We start from the raw sequence: 12,890 nt of genomic DNA, 5'->3' as shown, positions 1-12,890 counted from the left end.
GCCAATCAGACGGGCATCGCGCCGCCCCAAAGGTGCGGAATGCTCCGCATCTTTGGGGGCCGAGCCCCAACATTGAGGGGCTAGGCCGACGCCGGAGGGATTTCCGCCCCGCCAGCTGGCGGAAACGGCATTTGTTGCCCCGCCAGCTGGCGCGGAAATGACATTTCGGGGCGGCGCATGCGCGGGAGCGTCAGCGGCCGCTGACAGTTTCCCACGCATGCGCAGTGGGGAGAGTCTCTTCCGCCTCCGCCATGGTGGAGACCGTTGCGGAGGCGGAAGGGAAAGAGTGCCCCCACGGCACAGGCCCGCCCGCGGATCGGTGGGCCCCGATCGCGGGCCAGGCCACTGTGGGGGCACCCCCCCCGGGGTCAGATCGCCCCACGCCCCCCCCAGGACCCCGGAGCCTGCCCACACCACCTTGTCCCGCCGGTAAATAGGTACTTTAATTTACGCCGGTGGGTCAGGCAATTTATCGGCGGGACTTCGGCCCATCCGGGCCGGAGAATCCAGCGGGGGGGGGCCCGCCAACCGGCGCGGCCCGATTCCCGCCCCCGCCGAATATCCGGTACCGGAGACTTCGGCAACCGGCGGGGGTGGGATTCACGGCGGCCAACGGCCATTCTCCAACCTGCTGGGGGATCGGAGAATGACGCCCCAGATCTTATTTTTATTCATTTACGAGATGTGGGCATTACTGGTTAGGCCAGCATTTATTGCCCATCCCTAGTTTACCTTGAGAAGGTGGTGTTGAGATGCCTTCTTGAATCGCTGCAGTCCCTGAGTGTAGGTACACCAACAGTGCTGTTAGGGAGGAAATTTCAGGATTTTGACCAAGTGACAGCGAAGGGACAGCGATATATTTTCAGTCAGGATGGTGTGTGACTTGGAGGGGAAACTCCAGATGGTGGTGTTCCCAGGTATCTGTTGCTCTTGGCCTTCCAGATGGTGACTTTTGTGGGTTTGGATGGTGCTGCCAAAGAAGCCTTGGTGAGTTCCTGCAGTGCGACATGTAGACGGTGCAGACTGCTGCTACTGTGTGCCAGTGGTGGAGGGAGTGAATGTTTGTGGTAGTGGTATCAATTAAACAGGCTGCTATATCCTGCATGGTGTTGAGCTTCTTAAGTATTGCAGGAAGCTTCTTGAATGTTGTCTGCACCTTCACCGAATACTAATGGTTCTTCTTTGGGCCACACCTAGTTTTGTTAAAATTCGTCCATTAATGTTTGAGATATAAAGGCCGGGAGTCTCCGAGCCTCCATACCGCAATCGCGCTCGGTGCGTGGGCGGAGAATGGGGCATCAGACCCCTGGTCGGGTCCAATGCCTTCCTGCGATTCTCCGGGTACCGGAGAATCGGCGGCAATCGCGCATGCGCGTTCGACGCGACGCCGGTCGGGGGCCGTTGAAAGAGGCCCCCACGGCAATTCTCCACTGGCAACTGGCCAAGTTCCCGCCGGTGTGGTTCACTCATGGTTCCACCCAGCGGGCACTCGGAGTGGTGGCTGTGGACAAAGTCCGCAGTCGCCCTGGTGGGGGGCAGGGGATCCGTCACCGTGGGGGGGGGGGGACCCTGCAGGATGGCCAGACTAGAGGTCGGGAGCCACCGTTTGGCGGGCGCGTGCGATCTGGAGGGGGGGGCCTATTTGTCTGGGCCGGCCCGCTGTGTGGGTCGTCCACGGTGCGCGGTCCCGCGGCAGGAAGTGCAGGGCCCCGTATCGGCAGCCAGAGCTGCGTGGACTACTCCGGGGCCTGCTAGCTCCCTTCAAAACGGAGAATCATTCTGGACTTTCTAGAAAAAAGTCCAGAGTGATTCACGCCCGTTTTCTTGTGGGCGTGGGAACATAGCCCCATTATCAGAGAATTCTGCCCCAGGTTTAACTAACAGGAACAAAAACATTACCTCCATCCACCTTCATGGGCAGAGCTAGTTAACACATTCTAAGATATTCTGTAACTTGTGGCAATGTTTTTAGTGATGATTGATGACACATTTGTTCCTGACCATCATTTCTCAACAGTTTTATAACTTCAGATGTGGTGCTAATGTTGCAGAACCAATGGTAATTTGTGGTTTTCGCAGGACATCCTTCCTTCACATGATGCAATTGTGAGTGTTCCAGTGTTTATGAAGAAAAAAGGAAATCATCAATCAAAATCAAATCAAGATTAAATGCCTCGGACAAATGAATACATACTTTCTGACTCAAAGAAGACCGTCTTTAGACACAGGCAGAGCAAAGAATCCTCTATGTTTAATAGTGTGGTATACTTGTCTCATTTAAAATGCTTATATAGAAGCACTGTGGGTTAGTATGCAGTTATACCTGAAATTAGCACATACCCAGAGTAGTTGTTTGTTAATTTTAGTATGATTCTTACTCAATAGGAAATTACTGACTTTGGGAAAGTGGGCAATCACAATAAGCATGGCGAACTTCCTCTCCTGCTCAGGTTGCTGAAGTGACAGGACAAGATTGCAGCCAAACACCTAGATTTGCATGGTCATGCATAAAAATGTATTCAACTTCCAACCCACATTGGAAATGGTTCTGGAAGCTCAACTCAAAAGGTTGCAGTTATATGACGAGGTGAGAAGTGTTAAATTGGCCCCACTCTATTTAGCCTCCTCGGTTAGTCACCACAAGGGTCTAAGTTTCTTTGTCTCGAATCCAGATGTATTTACTGTTTAAACTATGAGCAATAAGGATTCAATCAAACAAGGTTTTCTTGAGTTAAAGAAAGAGCAAATGTATTAAGCACTAAACCTAAGAGAAAAAAAATAATAGAAATGCAACGTCAAACACAAATTTATCAGAAATAAGAGATGGTGGAGTACACTTGTTCCAGGAGAGAGAGAAAGGACTTTCAGCTTCCCTCTTAGAACATAGAACATACAGTGTAGAAGGAGGCCATTCGGCCCATCGAGTCTGCACTGACCCCCTTAAGCCCTCACTTCCACCCTATCCCCGTAACCCAATAACCTCTCCTAACCTTTTTGCTCACTAAGAGCAATTCATCAAGGCCAATCCACTTAACCTGCACGTCTTTCAACTGTGGGAGGAAACCGGAGCACCTGGAGGAAACCCACACAGACACGGGGAGAACGTGCAGACTCCGCACAGACAGTGACCCAGCGGGGAATCAAACCTGGAACCCTGACTCTGTGAAGCCACAGTGCTAGCCACTTGTCCTACCGTGCTGCCCAGGATTCTGCTCAGGTTTTTCTTACAATCTCCCTGCAGTGGCTGCAGTCTGGCCTGCTATATTTCACTCCTGGTGTATTTCAAAGGGATTTCAGGTGGGTCTGTCTGTGGCACCCATTGTTTCAATATCCATTTACTTTGCATTTTAATGTCTCTACCTGAGACAGTGATGAGTTCTGCTAGGTCCTGAATGATAGGAAATGTCTCTCTCTTCACACTGCCATGACGGTGACTCATTTATTTTTTTACATCTTCAACGTGGAGGATTTCCTTGCTTTTTTTTGTCATTTGTTCTGTCTCATTTCAAAGCACAAAACTTCCAGTCTGTTGAAAGTTTAAATCATATTTTCAAAATTAAAGGGGCATAGCCCTCGTGACAAAGTTTAGAATTGTAGGATAACACAGTAGAGAAGGAGGCCATTTGGCCTGTCCTGGCTCTTTCAAAGAGCAATCCATCAGATGGCACGGTAACACAGTGGTTAGCTCTGTTGCTTCACAGCACCAGGGACCCAGGTTCATTTGCCGGCTTGGGTCACTGTCAGTGCAGCATTTGCACGTTCTCCCCTTGTCTGAGTAGGTTTCCTTCGGGTGTTCCGGTTTCCTCCCACAAATCCCGAAAGACGTGCTCATTAGGTGAATTGGACATTCTGAATTCTCCCCAATGTGTACCCGAACAGGCGGCGGAGTGTGGCGACTAGGGGATTTTCACAGTAACCTCATTGCAGTGTTAATGTAAGCCTACTTGTGACACTAATAAAGATTATTATTATTAGTTAATCCCACTCACCCACCTTTCTCCATATTTTAGAACATTTCTCCTTCAGTCCTTATCCAATTTCCTTTTTAATGTTGCTATTGAAGGTGTATCCACTCTTCTACCAGGCAGTGTATTTTAATTCCTAACCGTTTGTTTCATGAAATATTTTTCCTCCTGTTGCCTCTTTTGCCAATCACCTTAAAATGTACCCTTATCAACTCTTCAGCTTTTGAAACAATTTATCTTTAGTTACTCTATCTAAACCCTTCATTGGTTTACACTTCGCCTTCTCTGCTCTAAAGAAAACAACCGAAGCTTATCCTGTCTATTTGTATAACTAATCCTTCATTTATAGTCAATCCCCCTGTACAGTCTCCTGTCACGACTGACCCTGCTATTGCAAACCAAACTAAGCCCATTGTCCCACTTTCACCCACACCACCCCAAGTACCAACCTTGCCTTTTATTTGCTTCAAATACTTATACATATTTTCCATTAAAAGATGAGTTTAAAGGATAAGTGGCTATGTCTGAAGATATAATTGGATCAAATTTTACAAAGGCTGTAAAAGTATGTTTCAGCATTTACAGAAACAATATAGGCCTGAATTATTCGCCCGTCCAGCACGCACTTGGTGGGCTTGGATCCAAGGGCAAAAGTGGTTCTGGCTACGATCGGCGCCGGAAAACTATTTCACGCTGGCAGGCCAATTAACTGGCATGAAGCACGTGCTGGGCAAGCCTGAGCATTGCCAGGTAGGGTGGGTACTGTCAAAAGGAATATACGGGCTGGCACTTCTAATGTGCTCCCTCAAGGGACAGCCACTGTTGTGCTGTCTGAGGGACCTGCTGAACCATGAAAAATAAATTGCCATGTGAAAACTCTGCGAAGAGGGTCTGGGTCGCACATGGAAACACAAATTTCAGTCCCCAGGCACCTTTTTCAATTTGATTTCAGTCCTGCCAGTTCATTCCACCCTGCATTGAGGGTGAAGCTAAAGCATAAATGCTGTCTGACCAATTGGCCTGCTAGCCAAGTGTGAAACCAGACTGGCCACAAAAATTATGTCCAATTGGTCCCTGAAGGTGCTAAATTACCTGCTTGATTGTTGGTGGGTGCTTTAGACGTCCACTGACTGGAATATTGCTCAAGTACGTGCGTAGATTATTGTGGCTGCTTCCAGAGAAGAGGCGAGCGTTACCGTGCCTTGCAGGACCTTCGCTCCGTCTTCTAGGAGCCGCTGCCGCAATGACGTGTGTCCACCCATAGAATTCTAGCCATCATTTTTTTTAAAGTGGCTGCAGCGGTTTGCAAAATTAAAATATACACAGAAATGAGAAACTGTGGGTATTTGATAGAGTAATACAGATTCAGTCTGAAGGTTGGGGAAGTGGCTGTGGTATTGCATAGGGTGGAGCATTCTGAGGAGGATATCGGTGCAGCTTGTAGTGCAGTGCAAGGGCTAATGTTGTGTCCAGCACTCACAGGACCGAGAAACAGATTTGGAAGATAAGGTAGCTTCCAAAGTAAACTATCCAAGAGCACGATATGCCAGGTACCAGTATGCATGCCATTGAGCGTAACTTATCAATCTCATTCATTGCTGCCCCACGGTAAGCCTTCAAACAACGTTTTCACATCCATTCTCATCTATACAGCAGGCCATATATTTGAGTTTCAATTTGTACCCTTGCACACTCAGATCTACAAGGGTGTTCATACATCGGTTTATGGTAATACAACTGAGATACCCTCAATTACGACTCAGGAGAGAAGATTGATCATTCAAAGGCTTTAACTACCAGAGAACCAGACAGCTGCCGAAAAGTGTGCTCACTGCATGCTGCCCACTGAACGTAACCTTATATACAGTTCCCTGGGGGCGGATCGGAGGCGGAGTCCCCCAGGGTTCCAAGCCTGGTCTTAAAGGGGCCTACGCATTAAAGGTACATGTGTATACAGGTATCATTCATCACAACAACCCAGTTCAATAATTGTGGGGTAACATTGGGCAGTTGTTTGAAACTATTTTTACTATTAAATTGGATGGGAGATTGAAACTTTGGACATTATGGCCAATGCAGCAGTCACATTTGTTGCATGTGCGGGTAATGCATGAACTAATACTGAAGATTCTGCTAATAATTGTCCAGTAATACATGAAAGCAAGGGAAAATAATTTAATTGTTCCGTGATTCAATCCTGAATATAGTGTTTTCGTCACATCATCTGTTGTCCATTGTAATGGACAGACTGTCAGTGAATTACTGCCACATGTTGGAGATGATGGATTAGTTCACAACCAACTTCTGTGGAATTCTTGTGTGCATGATTTTGGCATTCCATCATCAGGCATGGAGCATGTGGTCACCTCAGTGGATGCTACAGCTTTGTCCTGTAGCCTCAGTAACATCATTTCTCAGAGATGCCCATACTGTCGCCATACAAGCTGTGGGTTCTATAATCTCCTCAGACTCACAAGATTCTTGGGCCATTGAATGGAAAGGGTCTTCAGTCTCATCACAACTCTGCCAGCCTGCTTTCCCACCTATAGTGGGAATACATATATACATAGAAGATAGGAGCAGGAGGAGGCCTTTTGGCCTTTCGAGCCTGCTCCGCCATTCATCACCATCATGGCTGATCATCCAACTCAATAGCCTAATCCTGCTTTCTCCCCATAGCCAATGATCCCATTCTCCCCAAGTGCTATATCCAGCCGCCGCTTGAATATATTCAAAGTTTTAGCATCACCTACTTCCTGTGGTAATAAATTCCACAGGCTCACCACTCTTTGTGTGAAGAAGTGTCTCCTTATCTCTGTCCGATTTGGTTTACCCTGAATCCTCAGGCTGTGACCCCTGGTTCTGGACACACCCATCATTGGTAACATCTTCCCTGCATCTACCCTGTCTAGTCCTGTTAGAATTTTATAAATCTCTATGAGATCCCCCCTCATTCTTCTGAACTCCAGCTAGAACAATCCCAACCTAGTCAATCTCTCCTCCTATGACAGTCCTGCCATACCTGGAATCGGCCTGGTAAACCTTCGCTGCACTCCCTCGAGAGCAAGAACATCCTTCCTCAGAGAAGGAGACCAAAATTGCACACAATACTCCAGGTGTGGCCTCACCAAGGCCCTGTACAATTGCAGCAACACATCTCTGCTTCTATACTGGAAACCTCTTGCAATGAAGGCCAACATACCATTAGCCTTCTTTACCGCCTGCTCCATCTGCATGCTTACCTTCAGCGACTGGTGCACAAGGGCACCTATCTCACAATTTACAACCATTCAAGTAGTAATCTGCCTTCCTGTTTTTGCTTCCAAAATGAATAACCTCACACTTATCCAAATTATACTGCATCTGCCATTGATTTGTCCACTCGCCCAATCTGTCCAGACTTTACTGTGGGATCCCTGCATCCTTGTCACAATTCACCCTCCCACCTAATTTGGTGTCATCTGCAAACTTTGAGATGTTACATTTTGTTCCCTCATCCAAATCATAAGTATATATTGTGAATTGCTGGGATCCCAGCACCGATCCCTGTGGTACCCCACTGGTTACTGCCTGCCAATTTGATAAGGACCCATTAATCCCTACTCTTTGTTTCCTCTCTGCCAACCAGTTTTCTATCCACCTCAGTACATTTCCCCCAATCCCATGCGCTTCAATTTTGCACAATAATCTCTTATGCGGGACTTTGTCAAACGCCTTCTGAAAGTCCAAATATACCTCATCGACTGGCTCCTCCCTGTCGACTGTACTGGTTACCACTTCAAAGAATTCCAACAGATTTGTCAAGCATGATTTTCCCTTCATAAATCCATGCTGACTAATCCTGCCACTGCTTTCTAAATGTTCCGCTTTAAATTCCTTGATAATGGATTCAAGCATTTTCCCACTACCGATGTTAGGCTTACTGGTCTATAATTCCCTGCTTTCTCTCTACCACCCTTTTTGAATATCGGAGTGATGTGAGCTACCCTCCAATCTTCTGGTGTTGATTCCCATATTTCTTTCTCCGTCAGTCTGGCCTCAATAAAAGTTGAGATGGATTTGCACGTAAAAAGAAGTTATTTATTTAGCTTGCAAGCTTGATTCATCTTACAGAAACATAAGAGACATCCAGTCTCCTATACTCCAGAAAGCGAATGAACAAAGAAACAAAGGGATCTCTGCAAATCAATTCAAATGGTATCAAGTTTCACATACTCGACGCCCATAGGTCAGCCTATATCCCTCCTGACCTGTTTGATCTATTCTGATTGGCTCACTTCCAATCCCTTTCTCTGGCCCCTATCAATGCAGCATCACTCTCATAGACACACCTCTTCCTGCTTTTTCCATGCGGTCTCAAATCCCTTTGTCCCTAACTGCCAGAATCAAAGTGGCTTATTTCTACATTACATTAACTAGTATCTCTAAAGTAACTATATTATATATCATTCGTCATTCCCTCCTTTTATCATTCCATGATAACCAAACTATCCAATCCATAGCTACGGTTCCTCATCTAAAAAGATCCGTCGCTGCATTTCCAATTCCTGTCTTACCCCCCCTTCATCTGCCTCACCCTCATGGATTTTAACAGTTAAACTTTTTTTTCGGTGATTGGGGCGGTGATCTGATCCAGTGCACCCCGCATTCTACCCATCACACATTTAAGGATGGCCAGGCCCACAAAGATGCAGCCGATAGCTACCACTAGATACATGGCCATATTTATCAACCAGTCCTTCCATCCTCCAAATCCCCAGTTACCCCAAGAGCCAGGATCCTGCATCCCGTCCAAGTGATCCCGTATGCGATCCATAAATTTAGTAATGTTAGCGGTCAAGTCCTGAACTCCCATGATACACTTGCCCTGTACTATGGCGCATACCCCACCCTCACGGGCCAGAAGATAGTCAAGAGCATACCGGTTCTGCATTGCAAACAACCGTAGCTGAGACAACTCCTTGGTTATTGCCCCAAGGGCTCCCAAGGTTTACTACCCGGGTTTTCCTCAGTTTGGCCTTTAACTAACTTAAGTGTATCTCCCGGTAACCTACGTTCTAGCTGTACTTCCCTTCTCATACGCCCCGTCCTCTCTCTAGTCCCTTTCACTTTCTCATAGCCTCTTCCTACACTCTTCTGACAGCCTGATTTTACCTTTATTGTACCACTCTTAACACATCCAAAATCAAATTTACATGTATTCCAAAAACAAGGCAATGTCCATATAATGTTCCCTTCCCATCGCCGGGACCGGTGCAACTGCTTCATGACTCCTGCATTCTCCTTAACTTTGATGACCTTCCATGAGTCGATACCATGTCCTCGTATATGGGGGCAGCGAAGAACATCACCTTTGCACAGGTGATGTATCCTTGTAGATTGGTTGGGGCTACACAGATACATAATATTCCCCTTTTCCATGTCCATCGCCAATAACATGCCAAGCGAAGTGAGGCCAAATATCAGACAGACGATGCGTAGCCACTCCATCATGCTCCACACCTGTAAAATAGCACTGGAGAAGGGAGGCAGGTTAGTATCCGACCTTTTACAGTAGTGGAGATGGACTCAATTTACAGTGATGTAGGTGGACCCAAGCACTTCGCCCCTCCACTTTAACTGCTGTGGGGGTGGTAAGGAGAACTTGGAAGGGCCCGTCCCATCGCGGCTCCGACCCCTTCCTAGTCCAATTTTTGACCATGACATAACTACCGGGCTGGACTGAAAGTGAGCTAGGTACTGGGGGCAGTGGCTGGTGAGCCGCGCGGACTTGGCCATGGAGTTCCTTGAGCACTTGCGTAAGGGCTAGAACATAGGCGGTCATTTCTTCAGTCATCTGATGAAACTGAACCAGTCTGGGAACCTGCAGGCTCCAGGGAGTTCTAAGAGGCCTGCCATAAAGAATCTCGGCGGGAGAGAGCCGGGCCGGTCCCGCAAGTGTAACCCGCAGCTGGAAGAGGGCAACGGGGAGCAACTTAAGCCATGTCAGTCCCGTGTCTGCTCTTAATTTAGCCAATTTAGTTTTGAGGGTCTGATTGTGTCTCTCAACCAACCCGGCCGCCTGCGGTCTGTAAGCACAGTGTAACTGCTGGCGTATGCCCAACTGGGAGCAAAACTCCTTGTTAATTTGTCCAATAAAATGAGGCCCATTATCAGAACTTAACTGAGCTGGTATACCGTACCGGGGAATGATTTCCCTCATCAAGACTTTAACCACAGTAGCAGCTTTATTATCGATAGTCGGATACACCTCAACCCATCTGCTGAACACATCCACAATGACCAAAACATATTTATAACATTGACACCTTTCCAACTCAATGTAATCCATTTGGAGCGTCTCAAAGGGACCACTGGGCAATGGGGTTTGCCCCTTCCCACAAGGGATACCTTTTCCGGTGTTATATTGCTGACAAATCAAACACCGATCACTGATACTTTGGGCCAACCCCTGCATTTTAGGGTGCCACCAAGTGTCCAGCAACAAATCACTAGTCCCTCGAGCCCCACAATGAGTTGCAAAGTGTACACATTCAATGACCCATAAAGCCAGCACATCAGACATACAAGTCTGATGTGCAGGCGTGGTCCATAAAGAGGAAACAGAATCATATGTACAACCTAACCGTTTCCACATTTGTTTATCACTCTCAGGAGCGTCCTCCTGTAACCTTATGACGTCTTGGATGGTTGGCATTGACTTGTCAGAAGCAGACATATTTATAGTAGATCGTTTAGTCTGACTTAACATCTTAGGCACCATCACTTGCTGAATTTGCGCGGCTGTTCGCGCTGCACGATCTGCTCGTTCATTACCAACGTCAACTGGGGTTGTACCATTCGTGTGGGCAGCGCATTTAATAACGGAAATCTGCACTGGCATAAGGAGGGCCTGCAGTAGGTCATTAACTAAACCCCGGTGGGATATTTGACCACACATAATCATGTCAGGTTGTTCTGACAAAATGTCACTCAAATCGCCCCTTATTGTGGTAGTTTCCTGAATCAAGGCTAAACATTCTTGACCAGGCGCGTCCTCATGGATAGGGGGACCGCTAAGAAAACAGGCTGGATTGATAGTGGTACAGTATTTAAATGTCAGACGTGGATTGTTCAAAAGGTATATCTCATACCTATTCTGACGAGCTGCGGTAAGATGCTGACCATTCGCCCCATATCCCTGGCATGGTACTGGTCATGGACCTGACATGTAATATGAGGGCTTACCGAAGCTGACTGTGGCCATAAATGTGGTGATATTGTAACAAAATCGGCTGTACCTTCTTTTCCCGTGACTGTGGCTGTAACCTTGACTGGCCATTCGGTCTCAAGTAATGGCCGGTATTTGTCCTCCAACTCCCTGTTTCGTCCAGTTCTGTCATAGGCCAGGGTAACGTGATGCAGTGACTGTTCAACGTCTAACGTCCACCACTGGGGGGTGATAGAAATATAGCACTGTTGTCTCATCCTCCTCTTCGCTGATCCACCCACCCAAAGTCACTATATTGGGGCTCCTGCTGGTAAACTACCATTTCTGCCGCTTGTTGGGGTCGCAGATCATCCTTTTTCATTACATACTCAGTCTTAACCTTTGTAACTGAGCCTCCTTCTTGGCCTACACCCTCCTTCCAGTAAAATCTGACTGCCCTTGCCATCTGGGAAGGTTCGTTCTCTGTCCAATTCATGTTATTACATTTCACAGCAGTAACCACAGAAGGTGGTAGGCAATGCATTAACATAGCACAGTATTGAGGGGAATTCTGACCATTTTGATACAGCAAATCGCCTGACTGCCCCCGGTAGATTTCATTAAAACGCTCCAGAAATTCCTCTGGCTCCTCAGTCTTCCTAGGTTTTAGGTCTAAGATAACAGAAAGATTTATGGGCCTTTGAAATGTGCTATTCAACGCATTCAAGATCTGTGTCCTTCTTTTCACTATTTGCTCATTTTTTTTAAACTTAAAAATGTTTGAAAATTCAAATTGAATTACTGCAACTTGCAAGCTTAGCTCTGATCTCAACTCAGAACTAAATTTACAATTTGCTTAACACAAACTTGTATAACATTTACAACTTAATTATTTCTTTATCTTAACAATTTTTCTTTTAACAAGTTTTTTTTCTTTTACATACACATAAGTATTAGCAAAATCAACTATCATCTCCAGATTGACACTTTTTAAAATGGTGTCCATGATCTTCTTTAAGTTTCTATTAATCTCCAGATAAAATGAGATAAACCTTATTTCAAGTAAGTAAAACTTAAGATTCTGGCAATTTCAATCAATTGCTTTCGAAAATAATAACTTTTATCAAAGAGGTGGAGAAACCCACTGGTTTCCTTTAATTAATTCAAAATGTAACTTTGCTGGTGTTCACTGACTCAAAGGAAAGGTATCCGATTACACTACAGGCTGCTGCTGTTATCTCAAAGCCTGAGTGAGAAGCACTGTCTGTTTTCAACTTCGCCTGCTGCTGTTAACCCTTTGAGAGACTTCTGCTTCAACCAATATGCAGCATTCCCCACAATCTCAACTAGACCTCGGAACTGCGTTTTTCGCCAATACAGTCCAAGGAGACAATTTTAGCTTAATCAACTATATATTTAAAACACTCACACATAGAGTTGAACCATCTTCAGATTTAAAAACAGTTATACTGGACTGAACCTTCATCTACTGAAGTCACATCAGCCCCTGAACCCATATAATAGACTGAACCTTCATTACTGAAGTCACATCAGCCCCTGAACCCATATAATAGACTGAACCTTCATTACTGAAGTCACATCAGCCTCTGAACCCTTATACTTGGAATTGAATCATCATTTGAGATGTCCCATCAACCCAAAACCCTAACCCAAGCCGAAACAACAATATGAAATCCCATCAATTAAATTGCTAATCCCCAGACTGACCTGTGATT

This window comes from Scyliorhinus torazame, chromosome 19 (assembly GCF_047496885.1).
Source record: "Scyliorhinus torazame isolate Kashiwa2021f chromosome 19, sScyTor2.1, whole genome shotgun sequence".
Classification (NCBI taxonomy): domain Eukaryota; kingdom Metazoa; phylum Chordata; class Chondrichthyes; order Carcharhiniformes; family Scyliorhinidae; genus Scyliorhinus; species Scyliorhinus torazame.
This window is presented reverse-complemented; position numbering follows the sequence as displayed.